The sequence below is a fragment of the Ochlerotatus camptorhynchus genome, unplaced genomic scaffold (genome assembly GCF_037179485.1).
Source record: "Ochlerotatus camptorhynchus isolate MF236.1 unplaced genomic scaffold, CSIRO-AGI_Acam_v1.1 ptg000150l, whole genome shotgun sequence".
Lineage (NCBI taxonomy): Eukaryota > Metazoa > Arthropoda > Insecta > Diptera > Culicidae > Ochlerotatus > Ochlerotatus camptorhynchus.
The window spans coordinates 2,840,604-2,864,331 of record NW_027040640.1 but is presented as its reverse complement, the minus strand read 5'-3'; the positions used below and the strand labels follow the sequence as shown (position 1 = coordinate 2,864,331).

The window sequence follows — 23,728 nt, the reverse complement described above, 5'->3', positions numbered from 1 at the left end:
GATGATCATAGAATTTTAGAGAAGTTAATAAAACTCATAGAACTTTCGAGGTGTTCATAGAACTTTCTAGATGATCATAGAATTTTCAATAAGTTCATAGAACATGCGAGAAGTTTATAGCACTTTCAAAACTCTCATAGAACTTCTGAAATGTCCATAGAACTTCCGAGATGTCCATAGAACTTCCTTAATGTTCATAGAACCTCCGAGGTGTTAATAGAACTTCAGAGATTCTCAAAGAACTTTAGAGATGTGCACAGAGCTTCCTAGATGATCATAGAAGTTCAAGAAGTTCGTAAAACTTCCAAAGTTTATAGAACTTTCAAAACTCTCATAGAACTTCAGAGATACTCATAGAATTTCGAGATGAACATAGAACTTCCGAGAAGATTATAGAACTTTCAAAACTCTCATGGAACTTGTGAGATGTTCATAGAACTTCCGAGCAGTTCACAGATCTTTAGAGAAGTTCATATAACTTCTAAGATGTTCATGGAGCTTCTAAGATGTCCATAGAACTTCCGAGAAGTTCACAGAACTTCCGAGATGTTCATAGAACTTCCGAGGTGTTAATAGAACTTCAGAGATTCTCAAAGAACTTTAGAGATGTTCACAGAGCTTCCTAGATGATCATAGAAGTTCAAGAAGTTCATAAAACTTCCGAAGTTTATAGAACTTACAAAACTCTCTTAGAAATTCCGAGATGTTTATAGAACTTCCGAGCAGTTCACATATTTTTCTAGCCGTTCACAGATCTTCCGAGAAGTTCACCGAACTTCCGAGCCGTTCACAGAACATCCGAACAGTTCACAAAACTTCAGAGATTCTCGTAGAACTCCGAGATGAACATAGAATTTTCGAGAAGTTCATAGAACTTCCGAGAAGTTTATAGAACTTTTGAAACTCTAATAGAACTTTCGAGATGTTGATAGAACTTCCGAGCAGTTCACAGGACTTCCGATATGTTTATAGAACTATCCAGGTGTTCATAGAACCTCAGAGATTATTATAGAACTTTCAAGATGTTCACAGGGCTTCCGAGATGATCATAGAACTTTCGAGATGTTTATAGAGCTTCCAAAGTTTATAGAACTTTCAAAACTCTCATAGTTCTTCCGAGATGTTCATAGAACTTTCGAGCAGTTCACAGATCTTCCTAGAAGTTCACCGAACTTCCGAGCCGTTCACATAACTTCCAAACAGTTTACAGAACTTCAGAGATTTTCGTAGAACTTTCGAGATGTACATAGAACTCCGAGATGATCATATAATTTTTGAGAAGTTCATTGAACTTTCGAGAAGTTTATAGAACTTTTAAAACTCTAATAGAACCTCCGAGATGTCGATAGAACTTCCGAGTAGTTCACATAACTTCCGAGATGTTCATAGAACTTTCGAGGTGTTCATAAAACTTCAGAGATTCTCATAGAACTTTCGAGATATTCACAGAGCTTCCGAGAAGATCATAGAATTTTCGAGAAGTTCATAAAACTTCCGAAGTTTATAGAACTTTCAAAACTCTCATAGGTCTTCCAAGATGTCCATAGAACTTCCGAGCAGTTCACAAAACTTCCGAGGTGTTCATAGATGTTCAGAGATTCTCATAGAACTTTCGAGATGTTCACAGAACTTCAGAGATTCTCATAGAACTTTCGAGATGTTCATAGAGCTTCCAAAGTTTATAGAACTTTCAAAACTCTCATAGAACTTCCGAGAGGATCATAGACCTTCTCAGCAGTTCATAGAGCTTCTGGAAATTTAATAGAACTTTCGAACAGTACATAGAGCTTCTGAACAGTTCATAGAACCTCCGAGGTGCTCATGAAACTTTCGAGATGTTCATTGAACTTCCGTCAAGTTCACCAAACCCCTACGCGATTCGAAATATGATTTCTTTCGCTCTGAACACCACGGACACGCAAATTTAGTTAGTGTTCAATGCTTTAGAATGGCAATAAGATATTCAATGCTTTCCAAAACATCTTGGAGTTAAATAGGCTCAATAAAGCTTAAAAATGTCCTGAAAATCCATATGAGTCCAAGAAGTTCAAGATAACCTTTTGACAACATGAAATGATATCAATAAGGAACTTGTTGCTCTCCAAAGTACTCTGAAGCTCAGATCTTAACGATCTACATGCTCAATGAAGTTTTGAACAATGTCCTAAAAGTCTTTATGAGTCCGGGAAGTTCAAGTGAGCCTTATGTGAACATCCACATCATCGAATGGTTTCAATAAGGTACTTAGTGCTCTCCGAAGTATTCTGGAGTTAAGATCTAGAAGATCTACAGGCTCAGTGAAGTCTTGAACAATATCTTGGGAGTCTTTAAGGGTTCGTGAAGTTCAAGAGAACCTTATGTCAACATTCACACCATATTATGGTTTCAATAAGATATCTAATGCTCGCCTAACAATCCTCAGGCTCAAATATCGAAGTTCTACAGGCTCAATGAAGTGTGGAAAATTTTCCTGATAATCTCAATAGAGCCTACTGACAATATAGCCATCATGAAATGTTGAAATATCTTGAAGATCTACAGGCTCAATGAAGTCTTAAACAATGCCTTGAGAGTATTTAAGGGTTCGTGAAGTTCAAGTGAGCCTTCTGTTAGCTGGCACATTATTGAATGGTTTTATAAAGATATGTAATGCTCTCCAAAATATTCTGGAGTTCAGATTTCGAAGATTTACAGGCTAAATGAAGTCTTTAAAAATGTCTTGAAGTTCTGTATGAGTCCTGGAAGTTCACGGTGCCTTTGGACATCATGCACATCATGAAATGAGATATTTAATGCTCGCCGAACTATTGTGGACTCATGATCTTGAAATTGTATAGGATCAATACAGTTTTGAACAATGTTCTAAAATACATTCTGAGTATGTGAAGTTCAAGAGAGTTCAAGATATTTAATGCTCTCAAAAGTACTCTGGAGCTCAGCTTTTAACGATGCAGTCTTGAACTATGTCCTAAAAGTCTTTATGAGTCCGGGAAGTTCAACTGAGCCTTATGTCAACATCCACATCATCAAATGGTTTCAATAAGATATTTAATGCTCTCAAAAGTATTTTGGAGTTAAGATCTAGAAGATCTACTGGCTTAATGAAGTCTTGAACAATATCTTGGGAGTTTATAAGGGGTCGCCTTCGATCAACATTCACACCATCGGATGGTGTCAATAAGATATCTAATCCTCTCCAAACTATTCTGGAGTTCAGATCTTGAAGATCTACAGGCTCAATGAAGTCTTGAACAATGTCCTCAAAATATGTATGACCTTGGGAAGTTTAAGGAAGCCTTTTGGCAACCTGCACATTATCAAATAAGAAATTGTATTGAAATTCTATAGGATCAGTAAAGGTTTGAACAATGTTCTAAAATCCACCAGAAATCAAGAGAGTGGTCTGTCAACAAGCAGATCATCGAAGATATTAAATGCTCTCCAAAAAAATCTTATGTTCAAATCTCGAAGTTCTACAGGCTCAATGAAGTATTGAACAATTTTCTGATAATCTAAATAAAACCTATGCACCATGAAATGGTTTCAATACGGGGCTGTCCATATGGACAGTCCAGGGGAGCGAGGAGGAGGGTTTTAGCATCTACTAATCAATCAAAGAGAAATTTTGAGGAGAGCTGAAAGGAATTATGAATAACAATTCCTAAGAGTCCGCATCGTGCTCTCTTGCCGTGCGGATCTATTTGCTTTTTGCTTAAGGAAGTGTTACTACTACCTAAAGCTACAACAAATTTAAACAGCACTTTTCAGTGCTCAACCTGTAAAAATTTTCTACCTTGTTCAACTCCTCTTATTCCTCTTCGATCCTTGTTTGGACCCTACCCGAGGTAATCCTTCTTGGATATCGATTTGGAAAATTCCTCTTCGATCCTTCAGATTCTTATAGTGGAAGTCGATTTGGATAAAAATTTACTGCCGCCATGGCACCTAAACGCAAAAGAAAGGGGCAAACTCTGGACCCCCCTTCTGATGAAATTAATTTGAGTAATCAATTTGATTTGCTCACGGATGATGTGAATGATCCATCATCCAAGAAAAAATCTAGTAAACTTTCCCGGTTTAATGCCAAGAAGGAAAAGATTCCCCCTATTGTGATAACCACTACCGATTTCCATGCTCTTCGCATGGAACTTTTGAATTTCGTGAAAGTTAAGTTTTCACTACAAATTGGACGTCGGGGTGAATGCCGTGTATTGGCTGAAACCTTGGACGGATTTAAATGTCTTCTCAAGTATCTTACTGAGAAGAAGCACAAATTTTTTACTTACGACACCAAAACTGAACGTGTGTTCAAGGTTGTCATGAAAGGACTGCCCAGTGGTGAATCCCTGGATCAGATCAAAGATGAACTGGCAAAATTACTTGGAGTTGTGCCACTCCAAGTAATCAAAATGAAAATGAAATCCCGTCCTGGCGATTCGCGCAACGGGATTTCTAATGATTTTTATTTAGTTCACTTCAAGTCTAGTGAACTAAACAACCTTAAGGCCTTAGAAAAAGCTAGCCTTATGCTCCATGTCCGAGTGAAGTGGGAACACTTCAGGAAGACTGGAGGAAATTTTCAAAACCTCACTCAGTGCCGTAAGTGCCAGGGATGGGGTCACGGAACTAAAAATTGCTACATGCCAGCTAAATGCATGAATTGTGGTGATTCCTCTCACGCAAAGGACGACTGTCCTGTGAAGGAAGATCCTAAGAAATTTAAATGTTCAAATTGTGGTGAAAACCACAAATCCAATTTTTGGGAATGTAAGACTCGCAAAGCGATCCTACAATCTCGTTCTAACCGACAGGTAGGAAACGCTCCACGTTTCCGACCAGGTATAAATTCCTCTGCTGTTAACAACGGTCAGCGAGGAACAAATTCTACATTCGTACCCGTAGGTACAAATATCACCCCTGCTTCAAATGTTTCATCTGTACCTACTCCCCTCGCTGCTAACAATGTTCAGCGAGTTAATGGAGCTACCTATGCTGCTATTGCAGCGGGTAGAAATCAAAATACTAACCAACGTTCTAACGGAAATTTTGACAATTTTGACTTAGGAAGCATTACTGCTCCTAAAATGGAATTTTTACAGAATTCATTAATTGACATGATTTCTGATATGCTTAAATCTAACTCCATGTTTGATGCTATTCAAACTGGAGTAAAATTTGCTAATAATATTGTCATGACTTTAAAATTCAGTAATGGATTTTAAAGCATTAAACATTTTAAATTGGAATGCTCGATCTCTTAAAGATAATGAAGACGAGCTATTTAATTTTTTGAGAGTTCATAACGTGCATATTGCCGTTATAACTGAAACGTTCCTTAAACCTGACCATAAGGTTAAGAAGGACGCAAATTACTTGATTTATAGAAATGATCGTCTTGATGGACCCTGTGGTGGCGTTGCCATCATTATTCATAGACAAATCAAACATAAAATTCTTTCTTCATTTGAAACCAAAGTTTTTGAAACTTTGGGAGTTTCTGTTGAAACAAAATTTGGACAACTTACGTTTATAGCTGCCTATTTGCCATTCCAATGCGTAGGCCAGCAAAAGAATTTTCTCAAGGGTGACCTCCAGAAACTTACCCGTCATAGGTCTAAATTCTTCATTATTGGTGATTTTAATGCAAAACACCGCTCATGGAATAATGCTCAAAGCAATTCCAATGGTAATATTCTGTTTGATGATTGTTCTGCAGGTTATTACACTATTCAATATCCAAACAGCCCAACATGCTTTTCTTCTGCAAGAAATCCCTCAACTATTGATTTGGTCTTAACTGATTCATGTCATCTTTGTAGCCAATTGGTTACCCATGCTGACTTCGGTTCTGATCACCTTCCAGTAACTTTTGAAATATCCCAAGAAATAATTTCTAATCCCAACAGCTTTACTTTCAATTACCATAGGGCTGATTGGGAGCAATATCGAACATTTATGGAATATAACTTTGATCCAAACATTCCTTTGCAAACCAAAGATGAAATTAATTATGCTCTTGAATCTCTGACTACTTCTATAGTTGAAGCAAGAGCTGCCTCAGTACCAAAATGCGAGGTTAAATTCGATTCAATTATAATAGACGATGATCTTCAGCTCTTGATCCGTCTTAAAAATGTCCGTAGGAGACAATATCAAAGAACACGCGATCCTGCCATGAAAGTTATCTGGCGGGATTTGCAAAAACAAATTAAAAAGCGATTCTCTGCCCTGAGGAACAAAACTTTTGAAAATAATGTTTCTAAATTAGACCCGAGTTCCAAACCCTTTTGGAAACTCACAAAAATTTTGAAAAAACCTCAAAAGCCAATTCCAGCGCTTAAAGAAGGTGGTAAAATTTTGATCACAAATTTGGAAAAAGCTCAGAAACTTGCTAAGCAATTCGAGAGTTCCCATAATTTCAGTTTGGGTCTTACTAGTCCTATTGAGAATCAGGTTGCTCGGGATTTTCTGAATATTTTCTCTCGGGAAAATATTTTTGATGATTCCTGGGGGACTGATTTGGACGAAGTAAGGTCTATAACTAAAAAGTTTCAAAATATGAAAGCTCCAGGTGATGATGGAATTTTCTATATCCTCATCAAAAAACTCCCAGAGAGTACCTTGTCTTTCCTGGTAAAATTATTTAACAGATGTTTCCATTTGGCATACTTTCCTGATAAATGGAAAAATGCAAAAGTTGTTCCAATTTTGAAGCCGGATAAAAATCCAGCTGAAGCTTCTAGCTACCGTCCAATAAGTTTGCTTTCTTCAATAAGTAAACTTTTTGAAAAAATAATTTTGAATAGAATGATGCTTCACATCAATACGAACTCAATTTTTGCAGATGAGCAGTTTGGATTTCGCCATGGGCATTCAACTACTCATCAACTCTTGAGAGTTACCAATTTAATTCGTTCAAACAAATCTGAAGGCCACTCAACTGGAGTTGCTCTTCTAGACATAGAAAAAGCATTCGACAGTGTTTGGCATGAAGGTTTGATTGCTAAATTGAAAAAGTTTAATTTTCCACTTTACATTATGAAATTAGTTCAAAATTATTTAACTGACAGAACTCTGCAGGTAAATTATCAAAATTCCAAATCTAATCGACTACCTGTTAGAGCAGGAGTTCCTCAGGGTAGCATTCTTGGGCCTATATTGTATAACATTTTCACTTCGGACCTCCCTGATTTGCCTCAGGGTTGCCACAAATCTTTGTTCGCTGATGACACAGGCATTTCCGCTAAAGGAAGAAGTCTTCGTGTTATTTGCAGCAGACTTCAGAAAAGTTTAGATATTTTCACTTCTTATTTACAAAAATGGAAGATTTCTCCCAACGCTTCCAAAACTCAACTTATAATATTTCCACATAAGCCCAGGGCTTCCTTTTTGAAACCTAGTAGTAGTCACATAGTCACTATGAACGGAGTTCCAATTTCCTGGTCAAACCAAGTGAAATATCTTGGATTAATACTTGACCATAAATTAACTTTTAAAGATCACATTGAGGGCATTCAAGCCAAATGTAACAAATATATAAAATGTTTGTATCCTCTTATAAACAGGAAATCCAAACTTTGCCTGACGAATAAACTTCTAATATTTAAACAAGTTTTTAGACCGGCCATGCTTTACGCTGTGCCAATATGGTCTAGTTGTTGCACTACCAGGAAAAAAGCACTTCAAAGGATTCAGAACAAAATTCTGAAGATGATTTTGAAGTTGCCTCCCTGGTACAGTACTACCGAAGTACATAGAATTTCGAATGTTGAGACTTTAGCACAAATGTCCAACAAAATAATTAATAATTTCCGGCAAAAATCGTTACAATCCTCAATTGCAACGATTAATTCCCTTTATACTTAGATAAGATTTAGTTTTAGTTATTTAGTTTTAAGCTATCAATTGTTATACTGACATGCAGGTTTAAAAAACCTGTTTAAAATACTGAATTGCCAAGACAGGAACAATGTAAAAACACTTAGATATATATCATAACAATTAAGGCTGGTAAGTTACTGTAGTAACTGGAGCACCTAGGTTAAAAATGAAATGTAATTTATTTTGAATTTGGAACAAATAAAGAGTTAAAAAAAAAAAAAAAAAAAAAAAAAAAAAAAAAAAAACAATTCCTAAAATATTCCAAAATTTGTTTGCTGTATTTCATGCTAGTTGGAATATAGTATCAAGAGATTGCTTCGAATCCAGTCAGTACAAGACGCAGATCAATTAGTGTTTCCTTTTCCAGACCATTTTGGATTCCCGGGAAACGAGAGATATTCCAGAAAGGTAGTAAGTTGAATCCGTGGCATTTATTCATCAGAATGTTTATTTTGTTGAACTTCTGTATGGCGATTTATAATATAGAATATATATTGTCCACCTAATTTTAAAAATTTTACGACCCTCAGGAGTTTACCTTGACCCCCTAAACGGATTCTCCCAGAAATCTCTTTAAAATTTTCATAGAAATAGTCATCTGATTTCTTTCAGAAGTCCTTCTGGCTTCCTCGGTAGCTTCTTTTTACTTAAGTTGGTAGGTTCAACTATCTTCTCCGGCAAGTTTCTTAACACTCCGAACACGATGATTCCGTTAAAATATGTAACGGAAAACTGGCAATGTTCGCAAAATTATAGCTCAGCCATTTTATGACGAATTTCAAATCTATTAACGCCATTTGAAGCTTAATACTTTAAAGATTTATTCGGTATCGATATATTTTAAAATTCATCCATAAATTGCTGAGCACTGATTTTTCAAACATTGCCAATTTTCCGTTACACCTTTTACTGGAGGCATCGTGTTCGAAGTGTTAAAATTTCAGTGCAAGATTCTATTTAATCGCTTTAAACTACCCCAGAAATTGGCTCGACACCGCCGGAAGATTCATCCGACTTATTTGATTAGTATTTTTGAATCCTGATGAATGTGGGCGTCTTAGTGGAATACCTGTATAATGAGAGAGAGAGAGAAGGATTAGTAATTTCCATTTAATTTCACTACCTTATTTGCTAATAGTCGAGTATTAGTACAAGACACTGAAGAAGTCTGCACATTGTAGACAAAATACGCGTATCTGTCAAGGATAAGCAGATAAGGTAGTGGAATTAAATGGAAATTACTAATCCTTCTCTCTCTCATTATATAGTATTTTTGGATTCGCGTGAAAATGTCTTCTGGTTTTCTCGGAAGTTTTTTTCTGGACTCCCCCAGGAAATTCCTCCTACTTCGCTAAGAGCATTCTTCCGATTTCCTTAGAAGATCTTTAGACTTCCTCTAGACGTTTCTGGAAACTTTCTCCTTAGATGTTTCTTATGACTCTTCTGGGAAAGTTCTTATATTTTTCACCTAAAAATACTTCTAAAATTGTTTCTCTGGAAATTGTAACAAATTCTACGAACGAGCTACGGAACTACGAGGAACGCATAATGCTTGGTAGTTAGACTAAGTGGAGCAAGATCTAGGGAGTGTGGGACGTTCACGAAACATTTTACAGTCAGGAAAAATCCTGAGGGACATCGAACCAGTAAAAGTAAAGTAAGTGGTGAGTGTCAACCGCAATGGTTTCTATCTTATCAATGCTTGATAAAATACTTGGACGCTGATGGTAAATGATTGCTTTAGTGATATTCTCGGGAGCATCGTTAACATTTTTCAATTCGGCAATTGTGTGTGTGTCATCCTCTATACCTCACCCAGCCGGGGGCGTTAGACAAGTAGAACTGTGAATAATTTGATCAAATCTCAGGCTCTGTTATGGTGCCCTTTATGTTGTCAAGACTAGTACTTCAAAAAGAGTAAGTTTTCAGGCAAAACAGGGTGTCCTCAACAAGTTAAGGGAACAGGATATCCACAACAGGTACAGCAAAACATCACATAGACGCCCTTATTCACACTTACTACTACATTTTTCAATTAGGCAATTAATATTAAAAGTTTAATTTAATAAGCTCAATGAGATCTTTTTCTGATATAAGCTAGCATTCAAAATTTTCTAACTCCACTTTGAAAATCTAGTTTCAGCTTCAATTTTAAAAAGCTTCCCAACAACCCTACAGTCACTAACATGCGCATTTCACAGTAGTCGTTCAGACAACAAAGAACGTCTTGTCCGCCGCGACGGCAGGGCAAAAAGAAGCATCAGAACATTATTAGCTGTAACGAGTTCTTCTTGACATCCTTTAGCTCTACTATGCACTACTAGACAGAGGACCTTCCTGGAAGAAAATTCCACCCAATGAACATTTGGAATGCAACCTTTCCGCTTTTCCTGGCGTTGTTACTTGCAGAGGATACCGTTACATGTTCAAACATACGTACAGTCAGAAGCAGGGAAGAAAATAGCTTCCTTCCGAAGCAAAGCGGATCGTTTCCGTATTGTCAGAAACGCAAGGATGCATTTCTCTGTCTGTCTGTCTGTCAATTCGCCAATGCGTGCTTTGTTCTGCTAGCCATCATCGTCTAAAAAACAAAACGCAATAAAACACCAATCCAGCCTCCACAGATCAAACTCCGGTGAGTTCGATCCAAAGCCCTCCATTTGTGCCTGGGGAATATGGCTTAGGTGCTGCATCTGACGAACGCAGACTGCTTTTACGACACTTTTTACACGACACACACACACAAAATTTCGAAAAAGTAAAACGGTTGCAGAGAACGCCCGAAAGCCCCTTCCCGGCCATCATTATTGATGATACAATGGGAACAAAGTTTTGTCCGACTAACTGCCGCAGGGGTTACGTCCTTGTCCTGTGCTCGACTTGGAGAGCTCGTTACGAAGAAGGATGTTGAGTAAAATTTGATTTTGTCACGGATTGCAACGACAAAGCCGGCGCTGCACCAATAGCCGTTTACTCCTGCTGCTGCTGCTGCTACTTCTGCCAGTCAGTGCTTAACAGCGACGAGAGATGCACTTTCAGAGGATCTAAGGCACTGGAGTGGTTTCCAGTTAAGCGGGGGAAAACGCTGGAAAAAGAGGTCCTTGTTGGAAAGCTTTTTGTCTGTTGATTCTAGGAGCTCTCCCGGAAAATGTGTGTTTGTATGTTTGTATGTATGTTGCATATGGCAGACTACAGTGTACTGGTCAGTTAGAGTGACTGTCAGAAGGATGACTAACAGAGACATATTGGTTGTGAGTGATTGGGACATCGGTTTACTAGATTTGTCACTTGGCTTTCAGTCACTAATGATTGATAATAATGCACACAATGCAATTTTCAATTATGAGATCACAAAAATTCACATGGTTATGTTCTATTAGTTATGTGATTTATTTTATGACTGTAGAGTGATTTTTAAGCGATTTTTAAAGATAATGCATACAAAGAGTGCTCTTCAGAGAACTTCTCCAATGTTATTGAACATGTTTGGATACTACCAAGATTATTTTATGGGGATCCAGAAAAGAAATATGATGGCATTCTAGGATGATTCAAAGGGAACTCTTGAAAAAATAAAGACGAAGATATCCTGGGAAGAGTTCCAAGGAAATTCAGACTAACAAAACATTTCATGATCTTGGACACAGGAAAAATGATTAATTCCAGAATTTAGAATCATTTCCTGAGACTTAAAAAATGTGGCTTTATTCGTAGAGGTCATGCAGATAGTGGACAACAACGGAAACAAAGTGCGACGTTGCAATCATTGCAGAGCCATATCGAGTCCCTCTCGATAATGGTAACTGGGTGGCGGATAGAGCAGGAATTGCGGCCATACAAGTCATGGGCAGGTATCCCATTCAACAAGTGGTGGCAAGCTCATACGAAGGTTTCGTGATCGCCAAAATCAATGTAATCTATGTATGTAGTTGCTACGCACCCCCGAGATGGACAATTGAGCAGTTCCACCAGATGCTAGATGGGCTCACCGGAGAGCTCATTGGACGGAGACCAGTCGTCATCGCAGGAGATTTCAATGCTTGGGCAGTGGATTGGGGCAGCAGATGTACCAACGCAAGAGGGTATAGCCTGCTGGAAGCTCTGGCAAAGTTGAACGTCAGTCTGGCCAACGAAGCAACCATCAGCACCTTCCACTGGTAAGGAATCCATTATCGACGTCACTTTCTGCAGTACGTCGCTAGTGGCAAATATGAACTGGAGAGTGTGCGAAGAGTACACCCATAGTGACCATCAGGCGCTACGGTACAGTATCGGTACAGTATCGGCGGTGGAAATGCGGAGGACGAAAGTAAGCGAGCGGAAGTGGAAGACGAAGGCATTCAATAAGGATCGCTTCATCGAAGCTTTAAGGGTAGACAGCAGCGTCCCGGGCCTAAGCGCGAACGGGTTGACCGAATCATTAGCAAGGGCATGTGACACAACTATGCCGAGAAAACTGGAGCCAACGAACAGGCGGCGTCCAGCCTACTGGTGGAATGAGGAAATGAGCACCCTCCGTGCTACTTGTATTCTAGCCAGAAGGCGTGCTCAGAGAGCAAGAACAGAAGCAGACAGAGAGGAGCGCATGGTGGTGTTTCGAGAGGCTAGGGCTGCACTGAAACGAAAGATAAAGCTGAGCAAGTCAAATAGTTTCAAGGAGTTGTGCCGCGACGCCGATGCCAACCCCTGGGGCAACGCATACCGAGTCGCGATGGCGAAGATCAGAGGTCCAACGATGCCGGTTGAAATGTGTCCCAACAAGCTGAAAGTCATCGTGGAGGGACTTTTCCCACAGCATGACCCAACGAACTGGCCACCTACACCATATGGCGAGGTAGATGAAGACAACGTTGAACAAGTCTCCAACGAGGAACTCATAGCAGCAGCGAAAGGGTTGAAAAGGAATAAAGCTCCCGACCCGGATGGAATTCCCAACGTGGCGTTGAAGGCGGCGATCCAGACATTCCCGGACATGTTCAGGATGGTGCTGCAGAAATGTCTGGACGAGGGTCAGTTCCCTGATAGGTGGAAGGTACAAAAGCTTGTGCTGTTGCCGAAGCCCGGAAAACCGCCGGGGGATCCTGCGTCATATAGGCCAATATGCTTGCTGGATACTGTAGGATCATCCTCAACAGGCTGACGAAATGCACGGAGAGTGAACACGGATTGTCGGAGAGACAGTTTGGATTCCGGAAAGGGAGATCGACGGTGGATGCAATTCGGACAGTGATTGACAGAGCCGAGAAAGCTTCCAAACAGAAGCGGAGAGGAAATCGATACTGCGCCGTGATTACGATTGATGTGAAGAATGCATTCAATAGCACCAGCTGGGAGGCCATCGCCAAGGCGCTCCATAGAATGAGAGTCCCAGACTACCTCTGCAGGATTCTAAGTAGTTACTTCCAGAACCGGGTCCTGGTCTACGTGATAGACACGGGGCAGAAATCGCTTAGAATCACGGCGGGAGTTCTCCAAGGCTCCATTCTAGGTCCCACGCTGTGGAACGGAATGTACAATGGCGTGCTGACGCTCAAGCTGCCCAAAGGAATTGAGATCGTTGGCTTTTCGGACGATGTCGTCTTGACGGTAACCGGTGAGACACTGGAAGAAGTGGAAATGTTGGCGGCCGAGGCGATAGATACGATTGGTAACTGGATGCAAGGAGCGAAGCTGCAGATAGCCCACCACAAAACAGAAGTGATGTTGGTCAGTAACTGCAAAGCAGTGCAGCGCACAGTGGCGGCACTGCGAACAAAAGTCGGACGAAACCTAAAATGTCAATGAAACTGGCTGAAAATGACATATTATGTTAATTTTTGGGTGCTGAGTTCATTTTTGAAGTCAACAACCAATAAAAATGCAAACTAATCCCCCTAAAGTGCGAAATAATCTTTCGGATCAGAATAAATTTAATGACTGATAATTTATTGAGTTATTTCAACACATGATATTTTTAAGTTCATTTTATCTTGTCATCGAATCCGGTAATAATTTAAATAATCAAATATAGGGGCCGTTTAAACATTACGTAAAGCGAAACATTTCAGTTTCCATAGGGAAGATACACAAATGACGTTGCATATTTTTGATCAATTTTAGGTCCCCCCTCCCCCCTCGTAGCGTATTTTTCCATACCTAATACACGGCTGGTCACAACTTCTGAAACCCCCTCCCCTCTAAAATGCTACGTCATTTGTGGATCGTCCCATACCAAATTAAATGTTTCGCGTTACACGATATTTGGACTTTGTTTCCATATTCAATATAAACTAAAATTTACATTCTTTCAGATGTTTTACTCGGGTATTCAGTATGACACTGAAATATTTCATAAGAAAGTACTGTGCTGCTCTTATGTAAAATGCGGATGTTCCTAGAAGCTTGTTCAAACGTCAACCGAATACCAGAGTAGTTTAAAAAGTTTAAATGTGTTGACTTTGATACTGGAAGTTTCCGGTGAACTTTATCCGGCAGGAATTGAAAAAAAAATAGTAAAACAAGCAGTCGTAAAATGTGTTCTAAACCAAAAGGTAATTGATCTTATATTGAAAAAATGTATTATTTACATTTAATGATTGTTTTTTATTAAATTAGAAATGTTCTTAAAAAGAAAAAACATACTGGAAGCGGTCTATGCTATACCGGATTCGGAAGAAAAGCGTACTGCAATTACTAACTACATTGCAACATATGCTGGAAATATTGATGAAGAATGTAAGGAACATATTTCAATCTTCTATCGAGAGTTCTTGCGTCGATGGAACAACGCAAAACGGATGAAGGAACGCTTCTTAAAAGCAAACGCTGAATGGCTCGAAGATTTTCTTGTGCTTTCTGGACCTAGCTCATCAACATCAGAGGAAGGTAGAAATAAAGGTGGTCGTCCTTCAAAGGAGTTTGACGATAACTGCAACCGAGTCAAGCGTCGCAAAACTGAAGATTTGCGGCGAACATGTAGCTCTAGTAGGTTCATTTTACTCCACCATCATTATATTAATATTTGAAGATATCTATTTCATACTTTTCATAGGTGAGTGCTACAGAAGTCGTTTTGCGGTCTGAAGGTCAGAGGGACATTGCAAACATTCTGAAGACTGGTGTCACTTCACAAACGTTGTCTGATGAACAAGCATTAGCTATTTTTATCGATGCAAAGTTATCAAAGCGTAGCTATAATATCGTGAGAGAACCAGCGAAAAACATCTACCCATCGTATGACAAAATCACTGCCGCTAAAAAGAAGTGTTATCCTTCGAACCAATATTTCAATTCTTCAGAAGTACATTGCGAAATTGAATTGCAAGAGCTTCTGAACCACACTACATCAAGATTAATCAATCTTGTAGAGTCAGACTATATGAATTGGAGTCATAAAGATTTACGTCTTATCCTAAAATGGGGAATGGATGGTACAACTTTAACTGAGTACAATCAAAAATTTGAAAAAGCTGGTAGCTCAGACGCTAATGTTATCTTGGCATCTCTTGTTCCATTGAAATTGGTTGAAGGGGTAAATGTAATTTGGGAAAACTGTTATCCATCGTCAACCCGATACTGTCGACCAGTTTCAATACAATTAGCTAAGGAAACTAGTGACACAACCCGTCAAGAATATGATCGGATGAATACCGAAATCGCAAAGTTGCACCCGTTTGTTTTAACAATTAACGACACAGAATTCAGTGTCACATTCGAGCTTATCACGAGTATGGTAGATGGTAAAACCATCAATGCCGTAACACACACAACATCCGCCCAAAGATGCTACTTGTGTAAATCAACGTCAGCGGAATTCAACGAAATTGACAAAATGTTGAAAAAGCCTGTTACTCAATTCTTAGATCTGGGTCTAAGCAGTCTACATTGCTGGATAAGATGTTTTGAGTGCCTGTTGCATATCGCTTATCGGCTCAGTTTCTGCAAATGGGTGAAAACTTCTCATATCGAACAATTCAACCGTGCCAAAAAGCGCATACAAGATGAATTCTTCAATAGACTGGGTTTACACATCGACAAACCGCGTTCAGGATTTGGCACCAGCAACAATGGTAATACGGCTAGACGATTCTTCGCCAATGCACAAGTATCTTCGGAGATTACAGGAATTGATTTGGATTTGATACTGCGATTTCGGACTTTACTAACAGCGATTTCTAGTGGTGAGAGCATTGATGTTTCAAAATTCAAGTCATACGCGACGGAAACAGCTCACCACTACGTAAAACTGTATAGTTGGTATCACATGCCAACAACAGTTCATAAATTACTGATTCATGGAAGTGAAATTATCGACCAATCTTCAATTCCAATCGGTATGCTCTCTGAAGAGGCCCAAGAAAGCATGAACAAGGAGATTCGTCGAATGCGTGAAAGCCATTCTTGGAAAGGATCCCGTGAACGGACAATAATTGACATCTTTCATGGATTGTTGGTTGCATCAGATCCAGTTGTATCCAGTTTCCGACACAACAAGCCGAAACCGAAAAGTGATTTCCCAAAGGAAGTGCAAGATTTGTTGATCTTTGATGAAGATGACGATTAAGTAGTAAGGATAATGCTAGTGTTATAAAAGACTAAGAGTGAAAGTAGTATTTTTAAGACACCATTATTTTTCTTAATAAAATTAGCTTAACTGAAACCAAAATGAACCACTTTTGAAAAAAAAATCGATAAAAAACATATAAACTGAATGGATACCCTTCCCAATCCTTTTGTAACATGTCTATTTACTTCTGAATTTCTAATCACCATGGTCCTCCATACCGGTCATTTTATATTAACTCTCGTATGTCCAAATTTTTTATTTGATTCTATATAATTTCTTTCGATAGGCCTTCATGAAAATATGAACAATTGACATATTTTTTTTTGATCTAGATCAATTCGGCTGGTCTAGAGCAGTTTTCGTAAAAAAAGATTTGTTTTTTTTAATTTCTTGCATACTATAGCACAGGTTTTCACCAAATTTTGCCAGTTGCGTCTAGAATTAATGAGCGAATTCTGGTAAATTAAAATTTACTTTTTACAGACAAAATCTGAAAAATAATAATTTTTCAGAAAATCATCGAATATTTGTTTTCATCATAACTTAGCAGAAAGGTTTTGCATCGGATTATCTTGAAATGTTCATGGAAATGATAGATAAACAATGTATCTTTCTAACCATGTGCACACCATTTGGTAGAAAATTCAATATGTTTGGTCCCAGCAGTTTAAGCGTACCTTGCCAAAAAGCAGGCTTGGGTGTTACAGGGTTAAAATATGTTTTTAACCCCTTGGGGCAACTAGGGGCAAGTCGGGATGCATAAATTCAAAAAGTTGAGGAAATTTCCTATAGAATGTATATCATGTGACCTTTTCGGACTGTTTCAGAAGATTGTACAGTATGAATTTGCAAAAAAAATAAGGTTTCATCATACCACTAACCATACATTATCAACATTTTCCATAGTTTAGAGTAATCTAAACGGATGGGTTTGAATGGAACAATAAGTTTATCCATCAAACTTCAAAATGAAACTTGTTGTGCTCAAATCGGTTTAAAATTGGAAGAGTAACAGCCATTTGAAGTGAGCCTTAAAAATGTAGTTTTTGAACCAAAAATCATTAAAATTTGTTGACACCGCAGCCTTCAAAGTGCTGTCAAAATTCAAAATAACATCCAATAGTCATGAAACTTTGCGACAACGTTATTCAAAGTGTAAGAAAGCTTGGAAAATTATAAAATACTCAAAATAACAAAAAAAAAATTTTGGGTATCGTCCGGCCTCCGGCCACTGTCAGCGGGCAGAAATCACCGTTGGAGAGCACATCATTGCTTCGAAGCGCATGCTAAAGTATCTGGGAGTGATGATCGACGACCGGCTAAACTTTAATAGCCACATCGAATATGCTTGCGAGAAGGCGGCGAAGGTCATCAACGCAATAGCCAGAATCATGCCGAACAATTCTGGTCCAAGCAGCAGCAAGAGGCGGCTTCTGGGTAGTGTGTCCTCATCAATACTAAGGTACGGAGGTCCAGCCTGGATTGAAGCGCTGAAAACGAAGCAGAACCAAAGGAAATTGAGCAGTACGTTCCGGCTCATGGCCATGCGAGTCGTGAGTGCGTACAGAACCATTTCGATGGAGGCAGTATGCGTTATCGCCGGTATGATCCCAATCGGCATCACCTTGGCGGAGGACTACGAGTGCTATATGACGAGAGAAACCAGAGGAGTATGAAAAATGGTGAGAACGGAGTCGATGGCTAAGTGGCAGCAGGAGTGGGATGCAGCAGAGAACGGTAGATGGACACACAGGCTAATACCGACTCTTTCGACCTGGGTGAACAGGAAGCATGGAGAAGTCAACTTCCACTTGACGCAGTTCCTGTCTGGTCATGGCTGCTTCAGGAAGTACCTGCATCGGTTCAGACACACAACGTCACCCTTCTGACCGGAGTGTGGGAATGTTGAAGAATCACCAGAGCACGTGATGATGTGCGAGAGGATATGCTCGCCCTTAGTACGGAAAATGTCGTCGAAGAAATGTGTCGAGAGGAGGACACCTTTAACGCCGTCAGCAGAGCAGTAACGCAGATCATGTCAGCGCTGCAGCGAAAATGGCGAGAAGACCAACTAGAAAGTAGTAATGTGCTCACACAAGTGCGAACTGAAAGCCGAAGCCGGGAGAACTCTCCGTCAGAGTAGGCTGTATCCACCACCGGGGGTTAGCCGAGTAGAACGTGACGCTGGGAGCTAAATGGCTCACAAATTGGAGAGACGATCAGCGAACTGGAAGCGCCAATTAGCTGAGGTAAAGTGAGGTGCGTAATGCACGGCCCCCTCTGAAGTAGTACGACAAGTGGTTCAGGGAGAAAGGACAAGGAGTCTAAGAAGGTTTTAGTGCGGTAAGAATCCCACACACCGTGTCACCGCGACTGTGCGCCCAGTCGTCAAGCGGTGGCACGATGGCCTTTTTGAAGGTTTCCTCCTTGCCAAAAAACACACACACACACACACACACACACACACACACACACACACACACACACACACACACACACACACACACACACACACACACACACACACACACACACACACACACACACACACACACACACACACACACACACACACACACACACACACACACACACACACACACACACACACACACACACACACACACACACACACACACACACACACAATTTATGTCTGACGCCATTTTGTAATGCAAGACTTCAGGAAAACTGTCAAATACCCAATAATATGGATTTTTTTAGACGACATGTAGATGCCGAATATCAATGTCCGACACCATTTTGAAATCCAGGATGGCGGCTTCCGCCCAATTGACGATTCGCTCGGACAATAATATCGTTGTAGTGGATTCTGAATGTCTTTTTTTTTTCTTAGATTTGTTTTCCGTCGATCTTGTTTTGTGTGCTCTACACGAGCAAGACAAGATCCGGAGAGGACATTGTCAAAGTTTATTGGTTGGTTTTTACGATGATAGGAAATTATGTAGCATTTCTCGATGCTTAGACTCAATACATTTCTTGAGCACCAGTTAGCAAAAGTATATACTCTGTAGATCCTAACAGTCCGAGAGGATTTTTATAATGTTGTAAATTTTCGAATCATCTACGTAGATGACCCGGCAACCTGATGGTGGCAGGAAGGAGACGTCGTTTAAGAAAAATGAATACAGTAGCGGACCCAGGTTACTGCCTTGCAGGACACCCGAGTTCATTGAAAAAACTTCCGATTCCGACGTGCCAATCTTGACCCGTACTGAGCGGCTCATCAAGTATGATCTAAACCAATCCACGCCCTTTGACGAGACCCCGAGCATCTCGAGCTTGCCAAGCATAATTTCGTGATCCACCGTATCAAATGCGGGCTTTAGGCCCATATATGCCGCATTGATTTGCCATCCAGGATCCAAGCGTCGCAGACAGTTAGAGGTAAACTTCACCAGGTTAGTGGATACCGAGCGACCCGGAGCGGCCGTGTTGATCCGTATCGATATTTATTTCCAGCACGCGAACAGAGCATCATTTATAGTAATCTCGACTAGTTTTGAACAGGCACAAAAGGAGGTGATTTCGCGGTAATTAGCGATATTCCGTTTGTCTCCCTTTTTGTAGATTGGGAATAGATAAGAAAGCTTCCATCAGGTGGTAAACTCGTTATGCTGAGCCGAGAGATTGAACAGCCTCACAAGCGGGAGGTAGAGGTTGGCTGCACAGTGTTTTAGAACTGATGCAGGAATGTCATTATCCTCAATGTTTATAAACTGATGATTTCAAACTTTATACCGTATGCGTGATAATGTTTGCACCATCGTACAAATAAAGTTCCCGTTTCACCTGTGCATACAATGCCTTGGTTTTCTTTACATGCACGTCGTACCATGGTAGGCTGTGTATAAAAGAAAATGATTTACTTAGGTTGACAGTTACACCATGTGGTTTGATTTGTCCCACGCGCAAATGTCGCAAAAAGACATTTCAATCGCCGTGGGAGTGTCCCGGAGGACCGTCAAAAGGGTTTTAGACCGAGAAAAAAAGGACAACTATCCACGAAGGTGGCCACAGGTCGTCCGAGCTCAGCTCGGGTTCCGAGGGTTATCGCTGCTATCAAAAGGAAGATTCGGGTGAATCCAGTGCGTTCAATAAGGAAAATGGCAAAGGAACACGGGATCAGTGACTTTACGGCACGGTAGATCGTAAAGGAAGATTGCGGAGCAAAGTCGAGGGCACGGAAAAAAACTCACATAATTACCAACCGCATCCGAGAGCTACGAGTCGAACGATGCAAGAAAATCTTGAACTTCCTTAAGCGAAAAAATCCGGTAATCCTGTTCACCGACGAGAGCATGTTTACCGTCGATCCCGTATCAAATTCCAGAACCGACCGTTATATTAGTTCTCTTCCGGTAAAAGACGTGGCCGACGAGCACAAGAACGTGTATCTGACCAAGCATCCTGCTAGCGTTATGTTGTTTGGATTGGTGGCTTCCGATGGCAAAACAAGGACCCGGTGTTCATTCCAGAAGGCGACAAGGTCAACACGGAGGTCTACATCGGGATTTTAAGTAAGTATGTTCTTCCGTAGATCAAAGAACAGTACGGTCCGAAGCCAAATGTTGTATTTCAACAAGATGGGACTCCGTGCCACACCGCGAACTGCACTCAGAAGTGGTTGTAGGAATATCTTCCGTTCTGGGCGAAGGATATGTGGCCCGTATCCAGTCCCGTTCTTAATCCGCTGGATTACTCAATATGGCGCGTCATGAAGGCCAAGGCCTGTTCTAAACGCCACCCGAGTACAGCAAGCCTCAGACAAACATTGACCCGTACCTGGAGAGAAATGTGTCCAGACTACATTATTAGAACCGGCCGTACATTCCGGAAGCGTGTGGAGGCCGTAATTGCAGCAAGTGGAAACTCGATCGATGATTAACATAGTTTAAGACTCTGAGAAACATCCCCCTTTTGAATAAATAAAAAAACTCGGAAACGAAATTTTTGAGAATTTTTACCCTTTTTACAAAGAAGGGTATAGATATCACTTGAAAAACCGACTATCGATCCGAGGCCCGGAGGGCCGAGTGTCATATACCATTCGACTCAGCTCGACGAGATCGGAACATGTCTGTGTGTGTGTGTGTGTGTGTGTGTGTGTGTGTATGTGTGTGTGTTTGTGTGTGTGTGTGTGTGTGTGTGTGTGTGTGTGTGTGTGTGTGTGTGTGTGTGTGTGTGTGTGTGTGTGTGTGTGTGTGTGTGTGTGTGTGTGTGTGTGTGTGTGTGTGTGTGTGTGTGTGTGTGTGTGTGTGTGTGTGTGTGTGTGTGTGTGTGTGTGTGTGTGTGTGTGTGTGTGTGTGTGTGTGTGTGTGTGTGTGTGTGTGTGCGTGTGTATGTGTGTATGTGTGTGTGTATGTAACGAAATGAATGCGCTCACGTTTCTCAGCAACCGCTCAACCGATTTGGACAAACTCGGCGCCAAATGATAGGTCTTGGGGTCCCATTGAACGCTATTGAACGGTTTTGGAATCGGTGAACCGGTTCCGGAGATATGGCCGGAATAAGATCCGGTGAATATGGGCCTTCACGCTGGATTTAACGGAAAACGTATCAAAACCATCATGCGACGCATCAAATTACTACAGAATTCAAAAATAAGATCAATGCAAGTCGTGTTAAGTGTTCCAGACCACATTGGACACACTTGGACATGTTCCGGGTACCCCGAGGAAGTTGCTTGAATATGAATTGAATTAAAACCCATTAAATCACATTAAAATACGATGATAAGGTGGCCTCACCAAATAGACTACACCCGGATATATTCCGGGTATCCCCAGGCAGTGGCGTAGCGTCACTGGATGACACGAGGGTGGGGGGCTTGGTCACTGATAATGACAATAAAATAAATAAACTTGAATAAGTAAGAAGGGTCTGATCACACCATAGGTGGATAAATTCTGGTTTTTAAATTTTGACACTGCTCAATGGTTCAAACATTATCACGCATACGGTAGTAGGTAGTATCAGCACTAGCCGCGTCTAAATGCAGGTCAATTAAGGAAACGGTATGAATTTGTTAACGTAATACTCGCTTTGTTTTGAAAATGAGACATTTTACGGGTTGAATATTTCGATACTAATGCTAAAATGGTAAAGGACATCGAAAGCTCTCAATTAAGGTTCAATTTACTTTGATGCTTTTTGGAAAATTTCAAAAGCAGTTTTTTCCGACACATTATTTCAGATTGCAAAAAGCTCGCACTATTCGATTCCTTATGATATTTTACACAAAATGACGCGAGCTTTTTGCAATCTAAAATAATGCGTCGAAAAAAACTGCTTTTGAATTTTTTAAAAATTCGTCAAAGTAAATTGAACTTTAAAAACTGTGGAAGCGCATCTAGAACACTAAGTTGAGAGCATGCAATAAGCTAATATGCGATAAACAAAAGCTTGAAATGCGAAGAAGAATATGAAGATGTTTCGCTCAGTAAGCAAAAACGGTCACTATTAGCTCACCAAGCTCCTCCTCTCACATTACACCACTTTAAAGGGTGATACGGTCAAAATTTGGTCAATATCAACTTGACGTATTTCTTTCAATTTTGCATTTAAAAAACCTGAACACCCCTCATTTTGAAGGTGTGTGTGTGTAGAATGTTGCTCCTATTTTGATTTTGAAATTCACTCTTCAGTTGTCAAAATGCCGTCCAAGCAAGAAGAGCAGCGTATCAAAATTTTGCTCGCGCATCGCGAAAATCCGAGCTACTTGCACGCAAAGTTGGCAAAATCGCTAAAAGTTGCCAAATCAACCGTTACAAATGTAATTAAAGTATTTGGGGAACGTTTGTCGACAGCCAGGAAGTCTGGATCGGGGGGAAATCGAAACCCGGAAGCCGCTGAGACGACAAAGAGAGTTGCCGGTAGTTTCAAGCGAAACCCTAACCTCTCTCTCCGAGATGCCACAAATAAGCTGGGTGTATCGTCTACAACCGTGCATCGAGCCAAAAAACGAGCCGGACTATCGACTTACAAGAAGGTAGTGACTCCAAATCGCGATGATAAACAAAATACGACGGCCAAAGCGCGATCCCGGAGGCTGTACACGACGATGCTGACGAAGTTTGACTGCGTGGTAATGGACGACGAAACCTACGTCAAAGCCGACTACAAGCAGCTTCCGGGACAGGAGTTTTATACGGCAAAAGGAAGGGGAAAGGTAGCAGATGTTTTCAAGCACATGAAACTGTCAAAGTTCGCAAAGAAATATCTGGTTTGGCAAGCCATCTGTACCTGTGGCTTGAAAAGCAGCATTTTCATAGCTTCCGG

The 23,728-nt window shown here is 40.4% G+C and overlaps 1 protein-coding gene across 2 annotated transcripts in view; it reads right to left on the bottom strand.

Annotated features, from left to right (window-relative positions):
• The window catches only part of Rap2l (Ras-associated protein 2-like), a 528,640-nt gene that overhangs the window by 54,568 nt on the left and 450,344 nt on the right, over positions 1 to 23,728 (bottom strand). The gene's annotated exons all lie outside the window — the stretch shown is intronic.